Raw genomic sequence first — 27,549 nt, 5'->3', positions numbered from 1 at the left:
AATCCAGTCAAAGGAAAGACATTGGGTACATCAGAAGGTGGTAGCAGGGAGCAGGTACATGAGCGCAAGAGAAGAGAGGAGGGAAATTACGATGGTGAGAAAACCAGGATTCGTACGTATAAGCGGCTCTGGGACTCTCGCTTTCAAATGTTCTCGGTTTTCAGACATGGCATGAATCCTAATATTCTGGGGAACACAGAGAATTATTGGAATGTGAATCTATTAGTATTTCAGGACCCGAATAAATATCAGGCAGCAGAAGTCACTCTATAGCTGATGAATTCACTTATGGTTGGAACAAAGGACCAGGAACCAAGCACATTGGGAAAAAAGAGTAACAGCAGCAGTTGAAACAGACTTCATTTTATCTGACAGACATGAACCATTCCCTACTCTCCCTGTGAAATGAAGAGTTTGTTGGGCCCAATTTTGCTATCAGTCGTACTCATGAAATCCAGTTGGCTCCAGTGGGCATAACTGAGAATAGATTTCATTTCCCCTTATTCACCTGATGTTGCTTTCCAGGTTGTGCTTTATAAAGTGCATTAAGAGTCTGTGGTCCAAACTCTGATCGCTTTCCCATCCAATGATTTCAGTGGAGTTAGTCCAGATTTACACCCGTTAACCAGGAATTAAAACCTGGCCTTTCTTGCTGAAAATTTGCCAAGTTCATTTTGTATCTCACCTCCCACATTTAAGCAAAACAGAAATGCAAGAAGAATCAGAGTCCTCGAAAAAAGTATAGCAGCTGCTTAATTCCTGCGGTGCATCTGCTATCGATAATTTTCGCCAGGCCCTGCCACCGATCAGCTCAGGCCAATCTCCAAATTTGTCTCATCTGGTGAGAAGCATCAGCAGGCCACGATGCGCCTGTTCATTCAGAACCTTGTGAAACAAATAATCTTAACTCAAACTGTGCTGAAACATAAGTGATATGATCTTACAATCTAAAATGGAATCTAGGTTTGCAGTGCTTTATCAAAACAGCTGTAATGGGATCTCTAAGAGGGCTGAGATTTGAGACGCGTGTTAGATTTCCGTTCCAGAGGAGATACGAAAAGGCAGTGTTTCAAAAATATCAAGCAATGCTATCTAACGTATTATACAGATAGCCGCCCCCCGGGGACTCCGGTGTTATGGCGCCCCACAGAAATGGACGAACGTACAGTTGGCAGCCAGGGCTCGCACACTATAGACCAGTCACTCAGTATTTTACAGGCCCTCGTGTTTTGCTGCCCTGCAAAATACTGAGTGACTGGTCTCTTTATACGGCAGGCACATTGGGAGGTCAAAACACCAGGCAGAATACACATGGCTTCAGCAGCTGGCTACTTTGCGTAGCAATTACACCTGTGTAGAGTCAGGCCGAGGCACTCCCATTCCAATCGGGCAGCGTTCTACATCCACACTGCACCAATGTCAGGGACGACACAGGACGCAACCCAGCGTGGAATCAGGCTCCTTGGATTATGCCGTCCAAGAGGAGAGCACCTCAAGCCGAAAGGCTAAAATGAGGCCCAACCCAGGGCCCACTGGAGTCAGAGGGAGTCTTTCCATTAGAACAGAGGTACCTCCAGTCCTTAGCGGAGATGGGCATCTTAGGTTAGGTTTGGGCAATGGGATAACATGTCGGTTTCATTTCCACCCAGGAACCCTATACAAAATCATCAATTCCACTGACAGCATCACATCTGAAGGACCCAGTGGCCTCAGCCCAACATCCCTGCAAACAGATCAGACCCAACAATCTCATTTCCACGGACGCAGCTGGCTACTCCCATGAATTATGGCCATGTTTCCCATTCCTTCAGATGACATGTTATTCTGCTTCCTAAGCTATCGGCTGCTCTTTCTGCCTGGAATGCCGCACCTTGGGTCCACCCATCACAGATTCCTCACATCATTTAGCCCTCTTTATTATTAGATCTATTACAGCAGCTCCCGACAACAGAACTGTAATGATGATGGGAGTGTTCAAGGGCTGCATTTACAGAATAATATTCATTACCATATTCATTCAGTGTTTATCTCGCAGATGTACGGATCCGTTACAATGGAGAAAAAAGAGAATTTGGAATTTGTGCTCAAAAGATATTCAAATTAGTTAATCAAGAGTCCTATTATTACGTGTCTCATGTACCAGCAGCAACTATCCATGGAGATAATTTATCAGCTGCTAATAACTGATTACGCTGCAGCAAGTGTTTTCTTATCCCTTTTCCTGCCATGTTTAAAGATATTTTATAAATTTCTAATTATTGTAAATTGTTTCTCCTTTTGAAAACATCTTACCATAGTCGCAGTCCATCAGTTTTCCAAAAAAATCTCTCTCTCTCTCTCCCCAAAATGAGTTAATGGAAAGGTGTTCGGAAAGGGTATGGTGCTTTCACTTTACTGGACAGAGCAGCAGAGAGGGACGCGAGTGGGAATCAGGAGAGCTGGGTTCTATCCCCAGCACTGTTACTGATGTGCTGTGCAAGCTTAGACACCACCGTGCAGTGCCTCAGTTTCCCCATTTGTAAAATGGGGATAATGCAACTTTCCCACATTTGTAAGTGCTTGGAGATAAGGCTGGAGGGCCTGATTGTCATTTACACAAAGACTCCTTCCTACTGCTCTGGCAGCATGAAGGAGATTGTATGCCCACTTTAAGGCATCTTTGCCTTGTCAGAGAGTTATCAAGTAGCCTCAGAGTAAAGGAGAATCAGGCTTCAACACTGCTATACCTTTTAAATACAATTGCTGCATATCTGATACAGCCCAAATCTGGCTGGATTTTCATGGGAGACAGCAAAAGGCACCCCCCTGACTCCAGGACCCTCCAAGCCCCTGTCAAATTTCAAGTTCAGGCTTCAAGCCATAGCGCTCTCCAAAAAATGAATGTCTAGAACGGAAAGTGTTAGGTGACTCTAGGGGACCACTGCTGCTCCCCCAATAATACAGGGCACTTCTGTATATTGAACAATAGCCACTCGCACTCCTAAAACAACGCAGGCGGCAGCCCCAGCTCAGGTTCCCAAGCCCTTCCATTGGTGCTTTGTTCCAGCTGCCCCCAGATTTCAATTTCTCCTTCCTCCCAGAGAAATCATCATCCCAGGTAAAACTGGAAAGAAAAAAAAGTGGTAGTGGAGGAGAACAGAGAGTTGCCTGGAGAGACCGAGGGCAACTTTTATAGAGCGTTGCCTGGGGCTTTAGCAATGCAGCTCCCATTGTTTTTCAAGGGAGCTCATACTTCCGACCCCATGCAGAGCTCTGACCATTTATCCTGATGGGACCTGTGGGGACAGAACTCTTTAGGAGGTGGCAGCGCGTGTTAAAGAGCTGTCACTCCTTGGCTTGAGCTGGAGGAAGCCGCTCCCAGAGTTCATCTCCTGGCAGCATTTTGTGCTACTCTCCTTGGTTACTAGCATGCTGGTATTTGCAACATTTCCCCGCTACCCGCCGCTGCAGCCACGGGCATTCCAAGGGACACAGGGCAGCACGTCTCAGCTCTGTTTGCCTCCTGGGGCACGTGCCAGCTCCCTCAAGGACATCAGGAATGGTGAGCTACCACGATAACAGCGGCCATATGCATTCCTTGGAGAGAGAGAGAATGTCCACCAGGTTTCCACTCATTCTATTAGGCATGGGGTTTGCTCCATCCCCCCGCTACAGGAAGCAGCCAGAGGGTTCACCTCCCCCACCCCCACTAAACCTGAGGCCCTGGAGACAGCAAAGGAGGCCCACCTTCCCCGATAACTCCCTCCCACGCAGCCCTCTTCAGAAGGGGAATCTGCCCTCCTGGAGGAGGCTGACACACCAAGAAATATTTTGTCTGGCAATGGGTCAACTTTGTTTCACACCAGGGTTACCTGGTGTGCGAGGGGTAAAATGCCATGCAGGGTCCTCTCCCAAAGCACAGTATACCTGTGGAGAAACTCTGGTGGGATTGGGTAGCTGGGAAGGGCATGACACAGAGTCATCATGCTCCTGATTCGGCACCTCCCTTGACCCCAGATGTTCTGCCAGGTTTCCCCAGCCCGCCTTGCTCCTGTTAGCAAACGATACAATCGAGCCTGGAGTTTTCCCAGGGCTCATACCCAAAGAGGCAGGTACACAAATGTTCTGGGGGACACTTCCATTCTCATCAAGTAACAATGAAAGGCCCCAATTCTACAAGCACTTGCTACCAGGCAAAGTTCTTCCTCTTGTGAATAGATCACTCTCCATGGCAGAGCATGCAATGCCTGGATCGGCCACAAAGGTAAGGTAAAATCTGGGGCCTACATTACCTTTGATTACCTTTGATCCTGTCGTAAAGAAATGAAGGAATCTATCTTTATGCATCATTTCACCACGGCCTGGGGAGAGAAAATCTGGCAAACGTTTGTCAAAATGCACGGAGTAAACCCCATTTTTACAGGTGCCTGAGAAAACTGCAGCAGCTAAGGCTCAGAATGGATCCCAAACGATATTTTTAAAAGTGATGTGGCGTTCAAAAGGGAAGTAGTAAGATTGCTCAAGCTTAGATCGCTCTGTCTTACCCAGCCATGCCTCTTGACAAGGCGCAGCCTGGTGGTGGGGGTCATTTTCTTAGAACGGCGTCTCTGGCCACTGAACCAGGAAGAAAAAAAATAAAACAGCAGTATATAATAGGGCTCTTGACAACTGTAAGACATTCATTCCTAAAGACACTGGCATCTAAGGTCAGATCTATGCTTAAGACAGTGCTAAATAAGATTCAGCTTTGCTTCTGCATATTTTACAGATGAACGCTGTTGCAGTTTGACAGAAGTAGTTATGAGGCTCAAAGCCAACCAGGCCTTTAAATTCAGCTACCAGCAGCCAAGCAGCCATTCAGAACTATTTCTGGGATGCAATTCATTATTGCAATCTATCAGCTAGTCCCCTTTGCCCCCACAATCTTAGAGCTATGGTCATGGATCGTTTTAATGGGAAATTTACCTGCGATGTGGCTAATGGGTTCAGTCCGTGATACCAGACCCATCACCGCACTCCAGATGACACTTTGCTGCATGCATGTGGCTCTTGGGTCCATTCATACACACATCACGCTCCCTCTCCGGCAGTCTAGGCAGAATGATGGCAGGGACTTTGCTGGTGTGTGCGCCCCAGACAGAGGAGGGAGGGATGAGTCTATGGACTCAGTAGTGGCAGATTCATTTTACAGCTCCCTCTTGCCCAAGTCACATGTGTCCATGCACACACAAGCAGAGCCCATCAGCCAAGAAGGGGAAATGCTCCAGCCCCCCTCAGTAGCCAGGAGGGGATAAAGAGGGGAATCGGGCCGATACGCAAGCATTATGTTGCATCAACATCTTGTGCCATGGTGATGTGATGCCAGCACTTACTGCCCCAATGTTGTGTTGACAGGTAGGCCGGGGGTGTTCTGCTGCTCTGAGAGACTCCACCTTCCACTTGGTAATGATGGCGTCCTGCTGGGTTGTAGAGTGAGATGGGGAGGAAATCCTATTCCTGGCCTTCCACTGACTCACTCACCTAAATGGCATCTGATTCATTTAGCAGCTGGGAGTTCTGCCTTCCCCACTGAGGGACTCCTGTCTTATCAGCCGCATTAAACCCAGCAAGGAAGACACATTAATCACAAGCCTCTCGTTAATATGCATGGGATTTGCCCAGAAGGGTTAGTTAGCGTGCAGCTGCTCGTGCCACCCCGCCCCAGCACAAGATACCTAATTCACCAAGCACAACCCACACCATCTCGCAAGTCTCCTTTGTACTCCTCCAGGAGTTGGAGTCTTGCCAGTGCAAAAAGGGGAGAGAGAGAGAGAGAGAGAGAAGTGTGTCCCCAAAATGGCCCATCCAGGAGAAAGGATGAAAGCACGTGTCTGGACCAAACGTTAAGGTGACGGACTCCAGCAGAAAGTGACAGACAGACAACTAAGCAATTTACTTCCCTCTAAAATGCTGCTGTCAGGCAGTCACCCACATTCGCGGAACCCTTTGGGAAGTGGGATGTTCCTCTAGTTCTGGTGGTGGTGATGAAGGGATCTGAGCAAGAGCAGGACAAGGAGAAGGAAAAGGAAAAAGATCCCTCTCAAAACAACGTATGGCGGAAGCAACCTCTTCTCAACCTCCCTATGGAATGGCTCTTCCAACAAGTGTTTGTTTAATGAGCAGAACCTTCAATAGCTCTGCTAGGAACGACAAGGGGAAACAGAATCTCAGACCAGGTGGAGCCATGTGTGGGCTGCAGCAGTCAACGTAGCTGATGTAGGCTTCCTGGCTTCAGGGGGTTTTCAGACTGATGGGGGAGACGCCATAGGCACCAGCCATGCCATTATACAGTCTATTGATGCTGTTCTGAGGAAAGCTAATCAATAGATTAGATTTCCCAAAGAAAGAAAAACACCAGCTGCCAGCTATGCATAATTCCTATGCTATGGCGCATTCGCCATCAGCTGCACAGCATGCAGACATGTACAGGAAGAAGATGGCCTTCTGTTCCCTGAATCTGCAAGTTGTGTCCAGTGGCAAGTGTCAGACCTTGGACAACTTAGTCAAGGTCTCAGGAACGTGGCACAAGGCGTCTATTTTGGGCAATCTGCTCTCTGACCCGGCGCTCATGGATGGAACTTGGTTAATGGGAAAGTAACCATTCCCAGGACTACCCAGGACCTCCGAGCTAAAGCATGAATTGCTACAATTTGAGCTAAAGCTGTAACGGTCTTAGAACACGGAGGGCAACGTGTAACATACACAGGACCAGTGGAATTAGGGTGACCAGATGTCCCGATTTTATAGAGACAGTCCTGATATTCGGGGCTTTGTCTTATATAGGTGCCTGTTACCTCCTGCCCCAGCCTAAATTTTCATGCTTGCTATCTGGTCACCCTACTTGGAGCACCGGCTATATGGGGGAGGGGCCTTCTTTTCATTATGCACGTATAATATCTAGCACAACGGAGCCCTGGTTCTGATTAGTGGCCAGGGGTGTCATCTAGTATGGGGCAAGGACAGCAGCTGATTTCCTGCCCCCCCCGACACTTTTCATAGGTCTATATGCTCCATGATGTTTTCCATTCTTTTCTTCTCCAACACTTTGCAGGATGTAATAGAATCACACAATGTTCTACATGTTGATGCAACTTTGCCCCCACCCCTCAATAAATATAACCATCACGATAGCACCATCTGAGAACACATCACCCGGTTTTTGTGTGTGTACACGGAGGTGGCTGCTTTCTGACATCTTTGCTCCTGGCATCTATTTTTAATTGCTATGCTTCTGTAGAGTTCTATGCGATGAAGTGCCTCACAGCATTAGACCAAATCTGTGTAGGGTGTAGCAGGATCTAACGGGACTCCCTAAAGGGACCTAAAGGAGTCCAGACGGCCTTCAACTCCTGCACAGCTTGGCCTACATGAAGTAGTGGCTGCTGTTCAGAGACAGAGAGAAAGGGTTGGGAAGTCCAGCAGGTGAAGTATAAGTGGAACATCTCAAAAGACAACTGTGGATGTAGTTTGGGGGGCAGGGGGCATTGCCCCTCTCCCCCAAATTGCAAGCCTAGGGCAGGCACAGAATTTACCCCCGTCTCATGCAATCCTGTTGGCCTGACTGGAGCTGCCCCCTGCCCCTGGATATAGAAGTCAAACTACGCCTACGAAGACAACTATGAAATCCAGCGAGAAAAGGGGAGGCAGCAGAAAGAGAAGAGAATGCGGCAGGAATGACAAGGAGGAGAAGAAAGCTGATCTTCAGAATAAATAAGTCCAGCCCATCCCTGTGTCAATATATTCCAAGGGACATTTGTCCAGTGGGTTTGTTCTGATGTTAGTTACAGCCAACAGTAGCTAAGTAACCTGGAAATCTCAGCAAGCAATGGAAACAAGGCACTACACTGCTGGAGCCTAGTCGTAGAGGAGGACACTGGTTCTTGGGAAGGAATGGGAGCATGGTTCTGCGCTAACCTCAGGAGGCCTATGCCCATTGTTGAAGGCAAGTTATGAGGTGCTGGGGCTGAATATGAGGTACCCAAGCAGCCCCTAGAGGCTTCATGGTCTGAGCTGCTCTGAGTTCTTACATCCTCTTCCACCTTCTCCAGTCTCTTGGGCTGCAGGGCCTTTCCATGGACTCTCTTGGAATCTCTTTGTGCCCAGTCTGTTTTGTTCCAAGGCAGGCAAGTCTGGACTCTGAACTCCAAAGGGAAGTTTCTCCTTGAGAAGGAACAAAGGAATATACAATTCTCTCAGTCCAGTGGTCATTTTTCTACCACGTCTGATAGTTAACGAGCACCAGCTTGTATGTTCCACTTGGACATGCAGCTTATGTGTGTGCTGGACAGACAGTCAGTTACATTGGCTTGGCCTTCCCTGGTGCATCTGAGTAGTTTCGAGAATGGTTTCCAAAACCCCATTTTAATTGCCATTGTGCCTGTCCATGAAGGGAGCAAAGCTATGCCATGAAAGGCATTTTAAAAATGGTTATTTTAACGCCACATTTCCTTCACATAGTCATTCTGATAGTGTAGACAAGTCCTACATGTTCTCGTTCAGCTATGAATTGTCAATCACAGACACTCCCTAGACAGTCGCAAGTTTACAGCTGTTGTGCAATACAGGATACTCGGCTAATGGCTCTGAAACTAGAGATAAACTGGAAATCATCAAGATGATGAATGAACTTTGACAATGAAAGAATCCCAGTACACAGCACCACGGAACACTAAACTGCAGAGCTCTGGATAATTTGTTCATATCCACAGTTACCTGGAGCCTGCTTCTCAGGTGTGATTTACTGCTGAATGCTTCCAAAATGTGGGCTCCATTCGAAAAAACTAATTCTTTAAACTATTCAGTGTTATGCTATTGCAACTCCAAACAAAAAGAACAGATCCTCATTGGACCTAACATTCACTGCTGAAGGGAACGTGGAATGATGGGAGTAAACCAGTATTTTAAATAGAATTAAACCATTTGGAGGTTTGGAGATCTGTTTTGAAAACCAAAAGCATTCCAGACCAAAACTGGGACCATTTTAAACAAGCCAGAGTAAATGTCCCACATTTCCCCAGGATCATTTGAACCGTATCAGATATAATCCAATGATCTGTAAAGTGATTACACCCAACTGAATATAGGAGATCTCTACTGGTAACACAATATTTCATCCAGCTGTAGACATTATGAGAAGGCAAACAAAGGAGGGGATTTAATAAATGGAAATAAAACTATGGACAGAGATAGTTTTAATTTTTTTTTTGTATTGCAGCTAATTGCAATCAACAACAGACATCTGACACAGTGACAGCATCAGCAAAATTGCTGCTGAGACCACAGAATCTTTGTCTAAAAATAATCAGACATTCTGCGCGCCACTGTTTGTTATAATGGTAATCGATGCTGGAGGCTTTGAATTCCATCAATGTATAGATCTGTTCTGTTCTGCCTGGTGATTGTGTTCTGCACACAGACTCTCTCTCGGCTAAGGCAGACTGAGGCACTGTGTGATTAAGATAAGTTCAGATTCCTTTCATACATTCCTTATCAGTTCTAATTCTCCACCAGGCAGAGATGTTCACAGCAGTTAAAGATTAGTTCAGCTTCTCAGACGCCAAATTTGAGGGTATTGATCAATAAATCAAATCAGAGCAATCAATTGCCCAATCAGAAGAGTCTAGCCAATGCATTATTACTGGCGCCTTCGAACCAGAGCTTTCATGGGTTTCATCAAAACAGTGCTTTCCTGGCTTCCTGCCAGCTGCTGGTCTGGCTAATAGACTCCACAGCAGAGGAGCTCCAGCCCAGCAGAAGAGCAATAAATTTCTCATCAAACAGCCGATAGAGAAACAAGATGAACATCTGTTTTGCGGCAATGAAACTCCTGTGTTCTTCAGAATCGGCAAACCAGGTCTGACAGACCACCCCACAGGCAGCTTTCCCTTCAACAAAGCAGCAAAGCAGAATATTTTGCCAGTTATTTCAATCAGGTAATTTAAGAAGACTTTGCATTCTCCTTTCTGCAGCTACTGGAGCTTTACAGAGAGGATTCCAACTCAGTCAATAATAAAAGCCATCCTGGGACCCTGTACTATGAAGGCAATTTTATGACACCCATTATGTGGCAATGTAACTTCATTAAAAGCTGTTTATTCCCTCTAAGCTTTTTAAGCACTTTCCCTCACCCATAAAGAAGAGCCTTTCTGTGCACTGGAAAAGTTATTTTTATAAAGAGCTGCTTTGTGATATTTCTTCCTCAGTAACATGAAAGGAACGTTGTTACCCTTCTTTATCTAAAGACTATGCGGGGGAGGGCAATTTATAACTGCTTCATGATGAATAAACCTCCCTTTTCTTCTACCTCGTCATTGTGCTCTCAGAGGCACCCAGGCACCATTTTGTGTGCCGCAGCCAGCTCGCCACGTGGCAGAGGTAAGCTCTTCAGAGCAGGAGCTATTTCTTTGTTTTATGGTTGTACAGCACCTAACACAATGCAGCCCTGGCCTCTAGATGCTACCATTATTACCTATAACAACAACAGGGTGAGAGGCCAGCACTGATGCCCTCTCTACTTCATTCGCAAGGGATTGGCTGAATAGGCACGCACCCTGTAGCGTTAGAGGGGGCACACAGCCCTCCAGGCTGCGAGTGATGCAGAGAAGGGAAAAGGAACTGAAAAATACCGCAGCCATTGCTCTAGCAGGATTACAAAGCTATCCAGAAAATAGGAAGGCAAAGGTGACCGAACTGGACAGCATGAACGCTCCAGAAACGCCCACCACACTCATGCCATCCACTGAGGCTCAGGACACAGAGGCCATCTTAAAAACAAAACAAACTCATGTTACTTTTTAAACTCTCCGCCTCCCCTTTTAAAGGCCTACTGTGCCTTTAAACCCCTTCCCCTGGGGAGGGATGGGGGGACAACTGAGCCCCACTGTTTTTACATTGTTTCTTGCAAAGAAAGTAAAAGGAATAAAAAGGAGGTTGAGAAATTAGTGTACATTTGAGCCAGCAAAAGCTATGGATGAATGACAAGCACAGGCAGAGCTCTGATGCAGTAAAAGCCGGCAGCGTATTCTACCCCCCAGCACTGGAGAGGGCAATGTTATGGCTACCTCTGCACTTCCAGGGAGCGAGAAGCAACGGTATGTTATTTTTATTATACACTCAAGATGTGGTATGTTTAGCAGAGTTCTAGTCAGATGACATTTATTATGCCAGCTTGTTTTATAAACTAAAGAGAAATGAGAGCACTGCTGTAACAGAGAAAGTGCCCCTAAAATCTCAGCATCCTCACTCCAGGGGAACTGTGCTGCCTTAGAGAAGGGGCAGTGCAGGGAGAAGCTCACAGGGAGTTTTTAAAAGAGCCACTTGTATTGCAATATCCTTGGCTAAGGGCTAGACAGAGATTTTCAAAGGATGCAGACACTTGCTTGCTACTCAATTTTAGGCAGCTTTGAAAATTACAGCTTTAGGGACTTGATTTTTGAAGATGGGCCCTCTAATAGCAGGTAGCAAAGCTAGGTCCCTGGATGCCCATTGTTTGCACCTGGGTGCCGACAGGAGCAAGCTGGCGGAGGATCTGGGCATCTCTTACATTGTCCATTAGAAAAGTGGACCTCCATGATCAGCATAAGACTCTGTTTGTTCTGTTAGTTACACCAGAGATTCTGAGAACTGAGATCACGGCTATAATGTAAGGTATGTGGGGCCTGAGACAATGCCCAGACAGGTCAATGACACACCTCCCACAGACTGCAGTGGGGGAAGGGCAGGATGTTTGCCACCAATCCCATGATTCGTTTCATGTTTTAATTTCAATAAGTTTGGCCAATGGAACCACACGAGTCAGTTTCACTTTCTAGTCCTCATGAGCTAGCACCAGGCCATTTGGGATCACAACGCTGCAGGGGAAAAGCTCAATGCAGGGGAATGGCTTCATCCAAAACTACTACGTGCTTCCAGATCAACAGATTGGGACCTAAAACCAGTTGGCATTAAATGGCTAGTCATAAAATGCTGACGTTCAATAGTCTGTAAATTTCTCCACAAGACAAAATGTCCTGACTTTGACCACTCACAGCAGAGCTCGAAGTAACCAGAGGGTAAATTTCCAATCTAACAATCCTTCTTTAGTTATTTACTACAGGTGGAACAATTATTCAGAATACATGACAACCTGACAAAAGTCTGCATTTTCCACTTACGCTAGGTTAATTAAATAAAGAGAAGAGGGGAGCTGGAAAGGGAATTGAATGAAAGATACATAAGCAAAGGACCTGGTTTCCTAGTCTTTACTGAGGCAGGTCACCCATTCAAACCACTGGAACTTTTTTCTGTATGCAAAAAGACCTGCTGTTTGCTCCAGAGCAGTGGGTCTAAACACTACATCTTACAATCAGGTCAATGCTTTGGGTAATTATTGTAGTATTCTTTTGAATTACTGTTGCTTGAGTAATGACGGCAGGATCAGACTCAAAGGTGGTGATCTTCATTATTTGCCATGAACAATGGCAATCTTTTGCTCATCACCAGGATAACCATTTGTATTTATCCTTATGTTTTCAGGATAAGAGGAATCACTCACCATTACAAAGAGAAAAAAATCCCATGTCCCTCATTCTAACAGTAAACCAGATACAGAGGTACCTGGCTTAATGGCAGAAAATGGGGACAAATCGGGGTCCATGCACTCAACTGTTCACTGCGGGAAGGGTACATGGAGTTCAATCTTTTCCCACCTTAACAAAATTGTTAAAGATATACAGAGCTGTTAAACGAAAACCCACAACAACGCAGGAAAAACAGAGTGACTAGAATACATTTTAATTGATTAACAGCAGCATTTAGTAACGGTGATAAAAGAAAAACTTGTTTTATTGGACCTCATGCTAATTAGTTCAATTTATTGTTGGGAGACTACTGTGCCTTTTGCAATATTATACAACCCAGATCTTCATGCAACAAACTGAAGCTTTTATAAAAACCTCAGAATAATCACGAGAGAGACTAAGGCTACCAACTGTTTACCAAAGACAAAGATAACAGAAGTAAAACAAGGTCACTCCAAGGATTAATGTTACCACCTACATTCAAGCAGTACCGTAGCAATCTCCAAACAAATGGGAAAACCTGTCTCGCCAGGAAATTTAAACATCTCTCTTTTCTGTGCATAAATAGGCCTTTATTGCAACTTTGATATATCTTTCCCCTAACGACTTTTAAGGGCAGCAGATAAAGTTGGAAGAAGTACGGAATAAACCAACAAATGTTTAATATTCAATAAATGTGTCAATTTTACATACTGAGGCAAATGGGTCTTTATTGAAGAATTGGTAAATTTCCTCTGAGAAAAGTAAGTGCATTTTAGCCTTCAAGGGGTCCCTGATGAATAGAAATGGAATGTGATTTGTGATAAAACTCAGCTGCTCTATAAAAGACGTTAAATAAATGTTGCTGTTTCACTGGGGATATACAGAATTGATTGCATTATAGACTGATTCTAAGATGCACAATCCCCGCAAGGTATCCATGAGGTTCCATGCATGTGGAAAGCTGGAGAGCAGAGACATTTAGATTACATCGTAACTTTCATCCTAAGGTTTGCTTCAAATTTTTTGGAAATGCTTTGCAAAAATGTTCCAACTTTATTATGTATAGTTCAGTGGCATTTTGTTGGGAGGACTTGTGCTGTTTGGCAGGGGAGTCATGTCGTGGTCTAACCCACTTGGGGGGAAGCAGGAATCCCTCTCTTCAAGCAAGGACGTCCTCAGTGCAATGAACTGGAAAAGAAAAGGATCAACTGCATACGAGGCTGGGAGTGACTGGAAGCTGCTAGCCTTTAATGGCAGTTTAGTGGCCCACATAAAACTAATTTGGTGGTCACAGTCCAGTAAGTCAGTGGTCAGAACCTACCTGCCAGAACTAGCCCTAATTACTGTTGATAGTCTTGGTAAGGCAATAATTGATTGAATGGACCATGAAACCTGAACTGGCCCTAGGCCTAGATTTGGGTCCTCCAAGGAGAGGTCAAGGCATGCTGGCAAAGCTCACTCTGCTGCCACCTGGGCCTGCCTGTTCTATGGATAAACGAGGCCTTTGCACTCCAGGGCTGTCAGCGGGCTTCTGCCACCAGCACTGAACGCACACCCGACATTTCAACTGAACAATACACTGGGCAGAAAGGCACTCCTGGGCTGGTGCGTGCGTGTACCTCTGCTGCTCCTAAGGATGCGTGGAAACAACCTCCCTCCTGCCTGTCTCCAGCATATGCCACACAAGCCCTCCTAGTGCACTAACAAACTCTGCTTCGTCCAGACCTTGGCTGCCTCCCCAGCAGAGTTTCTCCCTCTCTGGACCCCACAGAGGAGTGTCTCTGCCAGTCTCACAATCCCAGTGGGGAGCGGGAGGGGAAATATGTGTTGTCCTCATTCCAATTCTGCAGAACCACAAGTGGAAACCCAAAGGCCATGTCACTAATCCATGACCCCTATCCGTTGTCCACCTAAGAATGTCAGCAAGCAGCTTTTCAGGGCATCACAGACCCCAGGCTAAGCGGCTAATGAGAGCCTCTTAATGCTGAAGTTTACTTACTTCTTTGTGAATGTGACGCTTCAAGACAAGAAATTTATTTCCCTATAACCCAACGTAATTATATTCTTTTAAGCCAGGCTGTAGGATTGCTGCTCCATTTGTATATTTCAACGCAATATCAGGTCCAGGCAGATCAATTACTATGGAAAAGTACAGTAACATTCGCCCATTATTTGCATTGATTTGGCTCATAAAAGCACTGACTTCTCTTGAATTATCAGTATGCACAGAAAGTACTGGGTAAAAAACACAAATTAAAATAATATTACAGTCAAGGCAGACGGCAACTAGCACTGGAGATCAGAGACCAAAAAGAAAATCAAGTTTGTGCAACGCAGTGCGTTTAATTCCTAAGACAACCACAACCAGTAATAACGCAGGGAAAATAGCAAATGAAATCCAGCGCAGCAAGGTAAACAAAGCAATCTTCATCCAGACAAATGAGAGGCCAGCGCTGCTACCACAGTGAGCACAAACTGCAACATAATTGCACTGTTGATGCATCATCTTTAAATCAATAATATCCAGGGTTGGCACCACTTATATAGCCCAAATCCCAGACTCAGCCAAGAAGCAGCATGTTGTTAAGAAGTCCAGCAGCTCTTTCTAGCTAACAGGTGGCTTGTTCCCTCAACCCTGCTGATTTTTAAAATAAACCTAAATTCCAATAATTGTTTAATGTTTATTTTTATTTAGTTCTGGTTCGCCTACTCTGTCTCTTGATGACAGAAATTGATATTTTGCTCAGATCCCTTGAAGAAAATTAGGAAACTACTTATTATGTCAGAACATGCTCATCGCAACGCAGAGGAATCTTCGTCAAACGCACCACATCCACTAGCGCCAAAGACAAAGCATGAAATCCTGGCTCCTTAAGAAGCTGATTTCTCTGTCATCTCTTTCAGAGTGGGCTAGAACTGAACATTGCCCATAAATTCATGTCCATTCTGCTTACCAAGGGATCTATTCTCCTCTTGGCGAGTTCACACTGATGGAGGAAGTGACCCCTAAACATGCTAAATGTGAGAGCAAGGACTCTCCATCAGTTTTACGTTGCCTCTTCGCTAAGATACATACTGAAAAGTGGACCTAGCAATGAACTGCCTACTTGCTCGTTATTTGGTGCGTGTGTTAAACCTGTGACACAGGGTTTCTACAACTTCTGCAAGATGTCTGAGAGATGAATAGAGTCAGATAAGAGACAAGAGCAGACCACACTGAGACTGGTTTACACGCTGAAGTTTTACTGTATAAATGTCAGTTACGGGGTGATTTTTTTTTTTTAAATCAACATAGTTCTACCAGTAAAACCCTAGAATGGATGCAATTACACCGGTATAAGAGTCCTTTTACTGGCATAGCTTATTTTGGTTCCTGAATCAGAACAAGTTATACAGGTTGAACCTCTAGTCCTGCACTCTCTGGTGCAGCAACATCTGTGGTCCAGCATGATTTTAGTTAGCCAGATGGCCGATTACTGTGGGTGGGGCCAAGTTTCCTGTGGTCTGGCAAAGTCCCACCAGTCCTGGCTCTCGGTGTTCTGTGCTATTTAGCTCTAATTTACCTCATAATAGGTCTAAGAGACCAGCAAGCCGTAGAGGTGTCGGTAATGCTGCTAAGCAGAAGCACGTGTCAATATTGATACAGCAAAAGGTGGCGTAGTTGCAGAAATTGGAAAAGGCACATCGGGACGTTGTTCTGTTTATCTGCCTCAGTGAAATAAAAATAAAAAGAGACCCGCTCACTACAGTACTGTATTGACCTGTTCGGCAAATTCTCTGGGTCAGCACCGGTCAGATCCAGAGGGTGCCAGAGTAGAGAGGTTCACCCTGTACCAGCACAAGAACTTTTATACTCATATAACTGCAACCACATTACGGATTTTTTTTGCCACTGTAACTATACCAGCAGAATAAAAGCAGCAACATTTTTAACGGTAGCCAAGCTCTGAAGTTCAGCTCCACAGTGTAAAAATATTGGCCCACATTAGATCTGGGTGAACTATGGTTGTAAACTGCTTTGGGACATTAGCATGAGCAATAAACTCAAAGCAGGTGATCAGAAAGAATGAGATCATGAGACAGAAGAGTTGTGTTCATCTCGCAGGGACCCTTCCAAACGCCACTGGTATCTTATTTAAGGTTTGGGCTGAAGCAACAGAAAGAAATCATGGTTACCTGGGTACCTGGTGCAGTAAATAATTGGCTGTACAAGTTTAAGATATTATAAAAAAACTGCTTCATCTCACCTTAGCTAAGGTCTGCTCATTGGCAATGACATCATTTGTTTGTTAAAAGGTGTAAAAAAGTAAACCCTTAAAGGGGGTCATTGCTAATACTTGCCTGACCATGCTGGAGCTGACCAACATGTGTCTAAGCACCCCTGGGTTTGGCCCATTTGTGACTATTTCAATCAAATGCTTTAAATACCTGTTACTGTTTGGATGTAGTAAATTGCTTAGAATTTAGGCTTATTAGACATGTTCAGAGCAACAGTAGAAATAGTATTAGATTTAATAAAGGAATTTGTGGTCAAACTGGAGTCACGGTAGTCTCTTATATTAATAATAACTCCAACACTGAGCATAGCAGGGGCATTGATGGGGATGCTGCTAGCCACGTTAAATGGAATTTTGCCACAGAAGGAAATGCATGACCAGTAAATGCTAAGGTTAATGGGCCAAACTGGGCTCTCTGTTACACTGGAATTCCACAGGGGTAACAGAACCCAATTAAGCCCATGGGATGCTGTACCATATATCAATGCAAGATGCTCACTTGTCCCCACATGGCTGGCATCCAACCATATTTTGAATGTGAAGTGATGGAGTTTGCCTTGTTATCTAAAAGGCACTCAGCCTGTTTCTCCTCTCATGTGCACTGGGGTAAGTCAGGAGTCACTCCATTGAAAGAAATAGTTGCTGGTGCAAGTGAGAGGAGAATCACACCCACTGGTTCAGGTTCTGATCTGTTACTCCTGAATTACAGCAAATTAAGTGCGATGAGTATCAGATTGCGTCTCTGTAACATTATAGTGCAGACCACTAGAAAAAGTGTTTTTTAAAAGAGGGGGAAAAATAAAGCGTGGCATTTTCCACACAAAAAAGGAATTAATGGGCTTTTCTAGGAGATGATTCAACCAGACTTAGTGGACAGTGCCATGTTCGCAGTAATACAACCAAAGTTATAGCAATGCTATTTGCTCTACTCTAGTTAACAGTAGGTCAGCAATTCTTTTATTAAATTCTATCATCAGAGAATTGTAATTGACCATAAATGAGTCACTCCCGTTTGGAACCAGGCACATGATGCAGGCTCTCTCCAATTTTTTTCTTATTTAAACAAGTTTAATGTCCATTTCCAGGACCTCATTCTGCTGTCCTTGAAGTTAATAGGAAAACTTCCATTGGGTTGAATTCTGAATTCACTCACACCAGTGTAAATCAGAGTCAAGCCCACAGATTTCAAATGTTGTTTGATTTGTTTTGATAGATTAGATAAGAACATAAGAATGGCCATACTGTCTCAGACCAATGACCTATCGATCCCACTATCCTGTCTCCCGACAGTGGCCAGTGCCAGAAACTTCAGAGGGAATGAACAGAACAGGGCAATTACTGAATGATTCATGTCCTATCATCCAGTCCCAGCTTCTGGCAGTCAGAGGTTTAGGGACACCCGCAGCATGGGGTGGCATCCAAGACTACTTTGGCTAACAGCCACCAATGGACCTTTCCGCCATGAAATTATCTAGTTCTTTTTTAAACCCAGTTATACTTTTGGCCTTCACAACATCCCTGGCAGGGAGACAGATAAGATAGATTCCTCAGCTGATGTAAATCAAAGTAGCTCCATTGACAGAGCTATGTCAATTTACACCAACTAAGGATCTAACCCATTGTAGTTTGTGACAACGGACCAGTTTCTGATGATTTTACTCACACTAAGTAGCATCTTACTCCACAAGTAATCCTGTTTAAGTCAGTGCTACTACTTATGGAGTAAGATGCTACTCCACATGAGTAAGGATATCAGAGACTTACCTGTAGTTTAAGTCCTTTAAACAAATATTACAATGAATGATTTATTAACAGAGTTGAGTTACTGGCTCTATGCAGCCGTGGAGTAAAGCCGGCGCAGCTCCCTCTCGGAAGGGCAAACTTCAAATGGGACCACTAAGACGAGGACCTGCTCACCAACGGGTCCGTAATCTGGCCTAGATGATCACAGTATCAGCCACTGTTCATGCCAAGCAACACCTCAGCATCATTTCAGAAGGGGATTTTATTCCAATATTTGCATGCTAGACCTACGACCTGTGATAGTATTACTTAAAAAACCCAAACGTTTACATAACCAGACCTAGCACCTGCAACCGCTGAGCTCTCTACCCAGGGTGTAATATGCATCTCTGAAATGGTCTAAGTACAGACCGTGCAGTGTTTCTTCAGCAACTATTATGGATTAAGGAGTAAATAAAATCCTACTCGAAGTCCAAAAGAGCCATTATGTACCAGAGAGGAAGTAAGTGGAGTTTTAAGAATCCTCTAATCACATATTACCAGGAGGCCAGGCTATTGCAGCTTCAGTGCGTCAATCCTCACACTCGCATAATGGATGTTTTCTCTTTAAAAACCACCAAGCCTTTTGCAGGGAACAACGTGGGCCAAACGGTGGCTCTAAACCACTGACCACACCGCAGAGAGCAGCCAAAGGTTAGTGCACTGGACTAATAACTGCGCTGTTTAACTGTACAAAAGGAGGAAGCTGTTTCCACTGCTGCAAATCCAATTCACTCCAGCCCTCCCCATGAAACCAACGGGACTGCTCCCTTCAGCAAGGTAAATAGCATCAGGGTAAGGCAAGCAGGTTCTGGCCCACTGTCTCTAAGCAGGCATTGAGGGGCCTAGAATTGCTGTTAATGATTATTATCCTCTACCAGCCCCCTCCCCACCACTGACTGTTGGTGGGCATTCAGGCTAGAATGTCATCTTGGCTATTTAGATCCAACTCTGCCTAAGGTTTGCATGAGGCCCCAGTGGAGACGTTCTTCACCATTTCCCCTCTGAGCACGGCTGAAGGTGGTTCTGGAAAAGTACAGGAAAGCTACAACCCATTTCTCCAGGAGATCCATCATGTTGGATTAGCAACTTAGTTTCTTATTAGCAATTTTCCATCCTATCGTATTAATATTTGTTTTCACTAATACAATGCAGAAGTCTTATCATATTAGCAACTTTCGCATCACATTAGTGAAAACAAATACAAATACAATCCAATACTAATATGACATGATCTGATGGGAAATTGCTAATACAGTAAGACTCTGCTACCATCTTAGCACCGAAACGCTGAGACTCCCAGTTGCAGCTCACTTTGAACTAGGCAAGCGATCTTACATTTTTAAATAGATCTATGTGCTCTGTGTACATAGGTGTGCGGACTGGGCTGTTTAAAGTACTGGGAGGATCCCTGTCCATGGGCCGAATGCTGATCTCAGTTACAGGAACACAACTCGTGCTAAATGACTGGAATTTGCCCCATCAGTGTGAGCCGGTGCAGCTCCATTGAGTTCGGTGCGTGCAGTTTCCTTTGAGACACAGGATGGTTCAATGCTCTAGGCCTACTTTCAGCTCTGGGAAACAGGAGACGAACGCAGACAGGAAGACGTGACTGCAGCTCCCACAGCAATCTCAGGACCAAATTCGCCTGCCATGTTCATGGTGCTGCATGTTACGCACGAGGGATAAGTGGGCCTAATTCTGCTCTCCATTAACAGTGTAAATCTGGAGTTAAGTGCTACTGGAGTGCGACTTGCACCAAGCTGGCACGCGCTGGGTGTGCAAAACAAGTGTACAGTCGGCACAGGGCAGCCATGGCAGTTAGCAGGCCAGTGTAAGGTACAGTAGAGGGGTTGTTCACTTTCCTAGCTACAGTCCAATGGCTGTTCAGTGATGGGGTACATGTACGGAGCTCATTGTCTGAGTCCAGGTCCTAGAGGCCAGATGGGAGTGCAAATGGCACAAACAAGCGTCCTTACTGGCGGTCCCAGGATTGAATGGGAAACTCTGGTCTCTGCCTTTCATTCCTCATCTGGTGAGAGCTGGGACTTGTCAACCGAATGTAGACCGAATTCAGAGTTAAGGGATGCTTGCACCGCTGACTGGCACCGCTGCACCTGATCTGTGGATGGAAGCTGGCTCCCTCCGGCACATTTCACAAGTAGCACGGGCAGTAAGGCTGGGGACTGAGGTGGGAGGAAAGGTTATTTCCTCCCCTCAGAATCAGTATACTCGGAATTGGTTTGCCCACATACTCAGAACCCTGGAGCTGACATGATTTTTCCCCACACAAGGGGTGGCTGGGGTGATATGTACCCCAAAATAGCACGGAATTCACCATGTTGAGCCTTGGTTTGCTGACTAGCTCTGGGAGAGAAAGTCTACGGGCTCCGCTCCCCTACCAAGGCTGATGCCAGTGGCAGTAACCCTGGCTAGCATTTCAGATGGCCCAGATGAGGCTCTGTGGCATTGTAACAACAAAAAAACCCACTGAGCAGTCACCAGGGTGGAGCTGCCAGGTGCCATGTTAACAAACTGACTTTGGTTCAGAAGAACTGGCTTTATACTGGAGTGCCATAGAGATCAGATTGTTATTCGGGGACTGGCCACTCACTCTTTCCTGTTGGCCAGGAGATGGCAAACATCCCGCCACAGACAGTACCATTAGCAGAAACCACATTGCTCCGTGTATCAGGCTGAGAAGGGGCCAGCAGGTATGTCAAGACCTTCCACCTACAAACGAGGCTTCTGAATGCACCAGCCTAGAACACCTGGGAGAGGCGTGCTCCTCCCAGGTGTGTCAGGCAGGAGCCCACCAATCAATCAATGTTCCCCTCAATTTCAAAGTGCTACAGAAGTTTCGCCAGGGAAAGAAATCTGGAAGGGATTATTAGTCCTGGGCATCAATACTATTAATGCAATTTGATCACGGGTTCTGACTGACCTACAGCAGCACAGTGGAGATTGTAGAGCACAAAGGGCTCCTAATCTTCAAAACAGCATCTCGACACAAAAGCCAACACCTCCAGTCCTCTGTTCTCTGCTTCTGTATTGATACTGGCCAGCAAATCTCTCCCCCTTGCTCTTTCTGTCACTCCGGGATGAGCAGGACACACACTTCTCTGGTGTTACCAACTCTTGTGATTTTCATAAAGCCCCAGCTCCTGGAGTCAGGTGATTATGTCAAAATCTCAGGGTTGTTGTTGGGTTTTTTTTAAGTAAGTTTCTGCCCCTAAGGTTGTGGAGAAAAACCTCCCCAAAGGCTCAGAAATGAGAAGGCAAAGAAAAGGAACTCGACACTGATTATTGGCTTTTAAAAGCTCATAAATTTTAAGCCGATCTCATGATTTGCTAGAGCCTGGCTCATGATATGTGAATGATTCTGATTTCACAGGCACCAGTTTTACACTCGTGTAACTTCACTGATCTCACTGAAAAGAATCAGACTATACTGGGGGGGGGGGTGCGCCGGCCTAGATTAGCCAACGGGCACTCGGTGCACTTGCACAGGGCCATCATCTCAGGGGTCCCCCGACCATTGCAGGAAAATCCTCGAGTGGTGCTGCACCCGTGTGTCATATCGCAGTGCCACTCACTCAAAGATGGCTCAGTTGCCCTCTGTTTTAACAGCGGGGCAACCGAGCCAAACCTTAGCGAGTGGCACTGTGGCCTGGCACTTGACTCCCTCACTTCTACCATAACCCCCATCAGAAGGCTCGATGAACCATGCCCCAGGGAAAGGCCGATGCACCACCCCGGTTGAGAACCAGTTCCTGGAGGTCGGAGGGGGTGGGACACTGCAGTTCAGCCTAGGATGGTGATTATCTTGCATCTCACATGTTCTGTCCCTCTAATTTCCATAGTGCAGAGGGCCCCAAACTTCTTTAAATCCAGGTCTGTGTGTGCAAGAGACACACATCTACATCTCTCTCTCATACACACAATGTATAATGACCAACAGATTACAGCCCTTTCTAGCACTCCCATAAACGGTCCCGTCTAGGCCCCACAGTGCTGTTTGCACAGAATCAGAATAAAATCAAACTATTCCAGCCGCATAAAAACACACGTCGAAAAGGAAAACGAGCCTTTTCAGTCAGGTCCCTAAATCCAAAGGCTAATTTTTCGACTATTTGTGAAAGACAAATATTTCTCCTTCCCCAGGCAAGTAGTTGAATTGCATACACACAGCCTCGCCGGGCACAGGCTGTTCACTTGCTGCCCAGACAGTGCTGTGAGTGACAGAACCATCCAGATGTTTGACAAAGCTACATTGCCGAGCCTGTGTGAACCAAACCCAAGACAAGTGCCATAGGCACATAGCACCACCCCGGGTGCAGTACAGAGCTCAACCTGCACGCCACCTTGGGGGCTAATAAAGTCACACACTGCAAAAAAAAAAACAAAAACCAACCTGTGTTATTCAGGGCTCAGCTGTGATCCCTCCAGAGCACCTGCAAAGGGGAGGTGTGAAGAGACCCCTTAAATCCCATTACAGTCTGTGTGGGGAGAGAGCAGCTACTTCCCACTCCATGCTGGTGGGCGAGGAGTGAAAGGGAACCTGGGCTCCACACCCCCATGTGCTCACGTGGAGTAATCTGAGACCCTATGAGGGCTGGTGCAAACTACTTTCAGGAACCAGACTGCAACTCCCAGAGTCACTATCTGCCCTGCTCCCGGGGATGGTGCTGGGGTTAGACTGCAAGGGTTCACACATCACACCTGTGTTTACTATGGCTCACATTCCCTCTCTCTCACACTACTTTCCCCTTTAAATCCTGGAGCCTTAGGATTCCTCCCCTCCTGGAGAGTCTGTTACAGGATCGCCGTGTTCTTCAATGGATTCCCCCTGCAAGGCAGGCTCCAAGGGGCTCATTTCACTTTTCCGAATCCCAGCTATCTTCAGGACTGTTCAAAGTGACCAGAGACCAGATGATTCAGTCAGACAATGTAAACAGACCTTTCATTCCACCCTTTCCTAATAACAGATGTAACTTTCATCCAAAAGATTTACAATGTGATGTAAATGGTAATGGAAAAGGAGGACTTTCTGGATCAGGGGATCAGTAACAGGCAATAGCTTTTTTCGCCCTGGCTAAGGCTGCAGGTTCAAATCCAGTGCGGGTTGGTAGTGACTGACCGTGACTGACGTTCAATAAGTGGACACCTGTGCAAAGTGAGCTAGGTGGGTCTGAGTCCATTTCATCATGGGAGAGGGTCCACATCACCACACATCAGCTCCTTTGGTGACAGTCTCAGCAGAGAATTCAAGGAGCCATAGAAATTTATTTCCCTTACTTGCCGAGAAGCATGGCCCATTCAGGACGGCAGGAAAACAGGCGCAAGAACCCTCAAAGATTGTTAGCAGATTTCCAATTTGGACTCTTCAGCACCACAGCGCAGACCTCGTCCACTTGAGCTAAAGGAGCAACTCTGTTACTTGCAGCAGCAGAAGGCTGTTATCCTCTATATGGACAAGCCAGCAGAGGGAGATGCGGCACACATTCTATAGGCACATCAGCCTTGCACTGCCACTGAGTGTGCTGTACCTTCTCCCTGGACAGCCTCTAGGGCTCTCAATCTGGCCCTAAAATTCACATGAGCAATAATTAAAGCTAATATAAAAAAGAGGAATAAATCAAGTATTCTGTTCTGTAAATTTTGCATTAGCAGCAATCTTTATCAAACTTGTAGACTTTATGAAAGTCTACAACACTTATTAAATCCTGGTAGATTTGTCCTGCAAACCTGCAGCAGCACAGCTTACGTGGTCATAGAAAGGAACAGATAATTCCATGGAATGCATGACTTTGTAATCTATGATGGGGTATTGCTACCATACATGCAGAAAGTATTCCGGCAACACTGAAAAATGGGTCCGATCAGCCAGCGGTTTGGGGGCTTCTCTGATTGGAATCACTAAGGAGTTCCAGGGTGGCATGTTGCTAGGGGAGACGAAGGCACCAAATAATCCTGACTTCCTAGTGGTCACGTATGCCTGTCAATCCTACAGCAAGAAAGCAGCCCATCAGTTTGTGAGATTGCTAGAGCCTGAGGGTACGTAAAGACTCAGTCAATGGCACCTTCCAATTTCACCCAAACTTCGCAAGAAAAGCACTGTGTGTCTACAATAGGAACAAGCAATGGGATGCCTTTCTCCATGAGCTGTGAATGTACTCTAGAGTGAGAGTCCACCCACGCACATTCCTGGATCAGACCCGGTGAGGCTTGCTTTATGGAGCACTCGTCCTAAACACACTGAGTAACAGCCTTCAGCTGCCAGGCCCAGATCCTGGTCCTACGGAGGTCAATGGAGAAACTCCCATGGCCTTCACGAGCTAAATCAAGAACTGGTCTAGGATGCAAATCTGTACGGTCGAATCTGTCCTCATGACTTCTGTATTTGCTTTAGACTGGTGAGAGTTTAGGATGTGTTTCTACTTGGTTGAAGCTCTCAATCCTCCACCCAAAATGAATGAATTATATTAACTAATATGCAGTGGTCTGATGATTAATGATGGACAAGCTAGATAAAGCCTTTGAAAATATATTTTAACTGATAAAACACCTTTCACTCGAAAGCTAATGCCACAGCTTAGCAGAGGCTTAGATGCTGGTCATAACCTTTGTTCTTCACACACCTGCAGCATGAGGAACAACTGCCCTGCTCTGCTGATGAGTTTTCTTTCTGATACATTTAAAAATTCCCAATTTTCCAGAGAGAGTTAGGACCCGATCTTGTTGAAACCAAGGGGAATTGCCCTGATGCCTTCAAGGTACATACATTACCATAGCAATCCTGTACTTAACACAGTAACAGACTGAACTCACTGGGTTAGTCTGGGGGACTGGACTGGAAATCAGGACATGGGGGTTCTCATCCTACTGCAAGCCTTTGGGAGTAAGGCCTGTGTGTTTGCACTATGTGGCTGGACAGCACCTCAAACAATTTAGACACTACTGCAACTAAATAATATTTAAATGCACAGTTTTAAGCATTGCTGCAATTCCGAGGCTACACCTGTATCAAAAGAAGAATCCATTTAGAGTCCGATTCCACAGCCCCCACTTCGGTTGAGGAACGTTCACTGGTGCATGTGGGCCCACGAACTCCAGTCTCACTACAGTATGAGTGAGCAGCACGCCCCACGGTAAGAGGTGCACAATCTGACCCTGAGGACAATATTCTAAGTCACCGTCATGGTTACCCTATCATCATCATCATGGGTTAAATTCATCTCTGGCTTCATTGCACTGGCTTCCACAAAGTTTCACCAAGGGACATTTGACTCCATATATCTTAAGTTAACTATGCCACAAAGCAACTGAAAGCAGAAAATAACTCGAGGTGGCAGGGGGGAACACATTGTATTTACTTGGAGCTGGAATGTGAGGTTCAGCACATTAAGTCGTTTTCTATTCTCTCAGCAATTTTCTGTTCTACCGAATTAGTATTTTGTATTGAATTAGCATTCACTTCCTCTAATATGATATAAAAGCATAATCATGTTAGTGACCTTGATATCACATTAGACTATACAATTGGACTGCATTCCTGCCTGGAACCGTGGTTCTCCAGAGCCACGCACTGAAAGAGATTCCTCTGGCAGGAATATTCCAAACACCAGGCCAAACTGTGCTGCTCCCCCGACACACCTGTGACCCCACTGATTTCGGGGCGGGGTTAGGTGGGTATCTGAGAGCCAATGCGGGCCCAGTCCCTTCAGCAACTTCCCTGTGGTAGTTCCCAGCAAGGTCATACCCCTGCCTGGTGGTGCATCCTACAAGTCCAACATCTTATTTGGGGACTGACAGGCCTATGCTGGAAAATCTGGATCTGGCTTTCAGATCCCTCAGAGACTGAGTGTGTGAATCTGCCATATTAGCTGAGCTCCAGAATAAAGATCAGTCACATATGCAGAAATTTGCCTCCAGATCCTCCCCCTGAATCTGAGTCCAATGAGCTTCAGCTTAGCCATGTATTCAGTCCAGTCAGCGATGGACTAACACCACTGTGCCATGCAGCTTCTTTATTAACTGCACCTGTTATATGCACAGGCAATATCTGCATGTATATTCTCCTATGCACTCCTGTGGATGTGTTCTACTCATGGGAGGCATCCAGGTGCCACGGCGATAGGCAGCATCCATAAAACACTGAAATAAATGAAAAATCAACAGGGAGCTCTACCACTGCGAGAAGAGGGGGGAAGATGTTTTAAGGAACGGTTCGAGCCATAAACCCAGAGAGGCAAATTCTGAGCTCTGTGCTCAGCCCAATGGGGCAGGCTGGGCAGGGCAGGTGAGGATGAATTCCTGAGACCTCGGGACAGTTCCAGGGGCACTCAGGTTAGGTCAGGGGCATTCCAAGCCTTGCTCCCTGGAGGCTACTCCAAGCAATGGCTGAAACAGCCTTCAAGCCTATAACCTGGGCGGACTGAGGGATCATCCAGATCTAGTCCTGGCACCATCCTTCCCCTTTACACTGCCACACAGACTTCCCTGCAGGGTCCTCCCAAGTCCCGTGCCCCCCTGTGTAGCAGGCCATGGAGCAGCAGCTGAGGTCCACACGACTGTGGTTGCCTCTCTGACCCCCTCTGCTTGCAGAACAGGGGGGGCTGCCCAAGCGGACTCAGCCTGGAAGCTTTGGGGGTTGGGGTGAAGAGCAGCAGCTCTCTCACTGGAAGAAAACCAGAGACTCTGCCGCAACCTCAAAGCCAGGAACGTTCCAACGCGATGGGACCCCAGCGTGAGAACCTACAGCCGTACTCCCGCTCCAGAGGTCACATGCCAGGTCACTCAGAGAAGGGTATTAACAGCAATGAAACAACACCAGTGGAGAGTATTTCCCTGAAAGAGCTGGAAGGGAAGCTGGCAAATAAAGTGATCAATACAAGCCCTGCACACAAACAGCAACGTGTCAGATTCCAGGG

At 45.9% G+C, this 27,549-nt stretch overlaps 1 protein-coding gene across 5 annotated transcripts in view; it reads right to left on the bottom strand.

Moving 5' to 3' along the window:
- CUX2 (cut like homeobox 2) overlaps positions 1-27,549 on the bottom strand; it is a 219,978-nt gene that overhangs the window by 102,530 nt on the left and 89,899 nt on the right. The gene's annotated exons all lie outside the window — the stretch shown is intronic.

This window comes from Gopherus flavomarginatus, chromosome 15 (assembly GCF_025201925.1).
Source record: "Gopherus flavomarginatus isolate rGopFla2 chromosome 15, rGopFla2.mat.asm, whole genome shotgun sequence".
NCBI lineage: Eukaryota > Metazoa > Chordata > Testudines > Testudinidae > Gopherus > Gopherus flavomarginatus.
The sequence above is the reverse complement of the archived record's forward strand: the minus strand, read 5'-3'. Positions and strand labels throughout refer to the sequence as shown.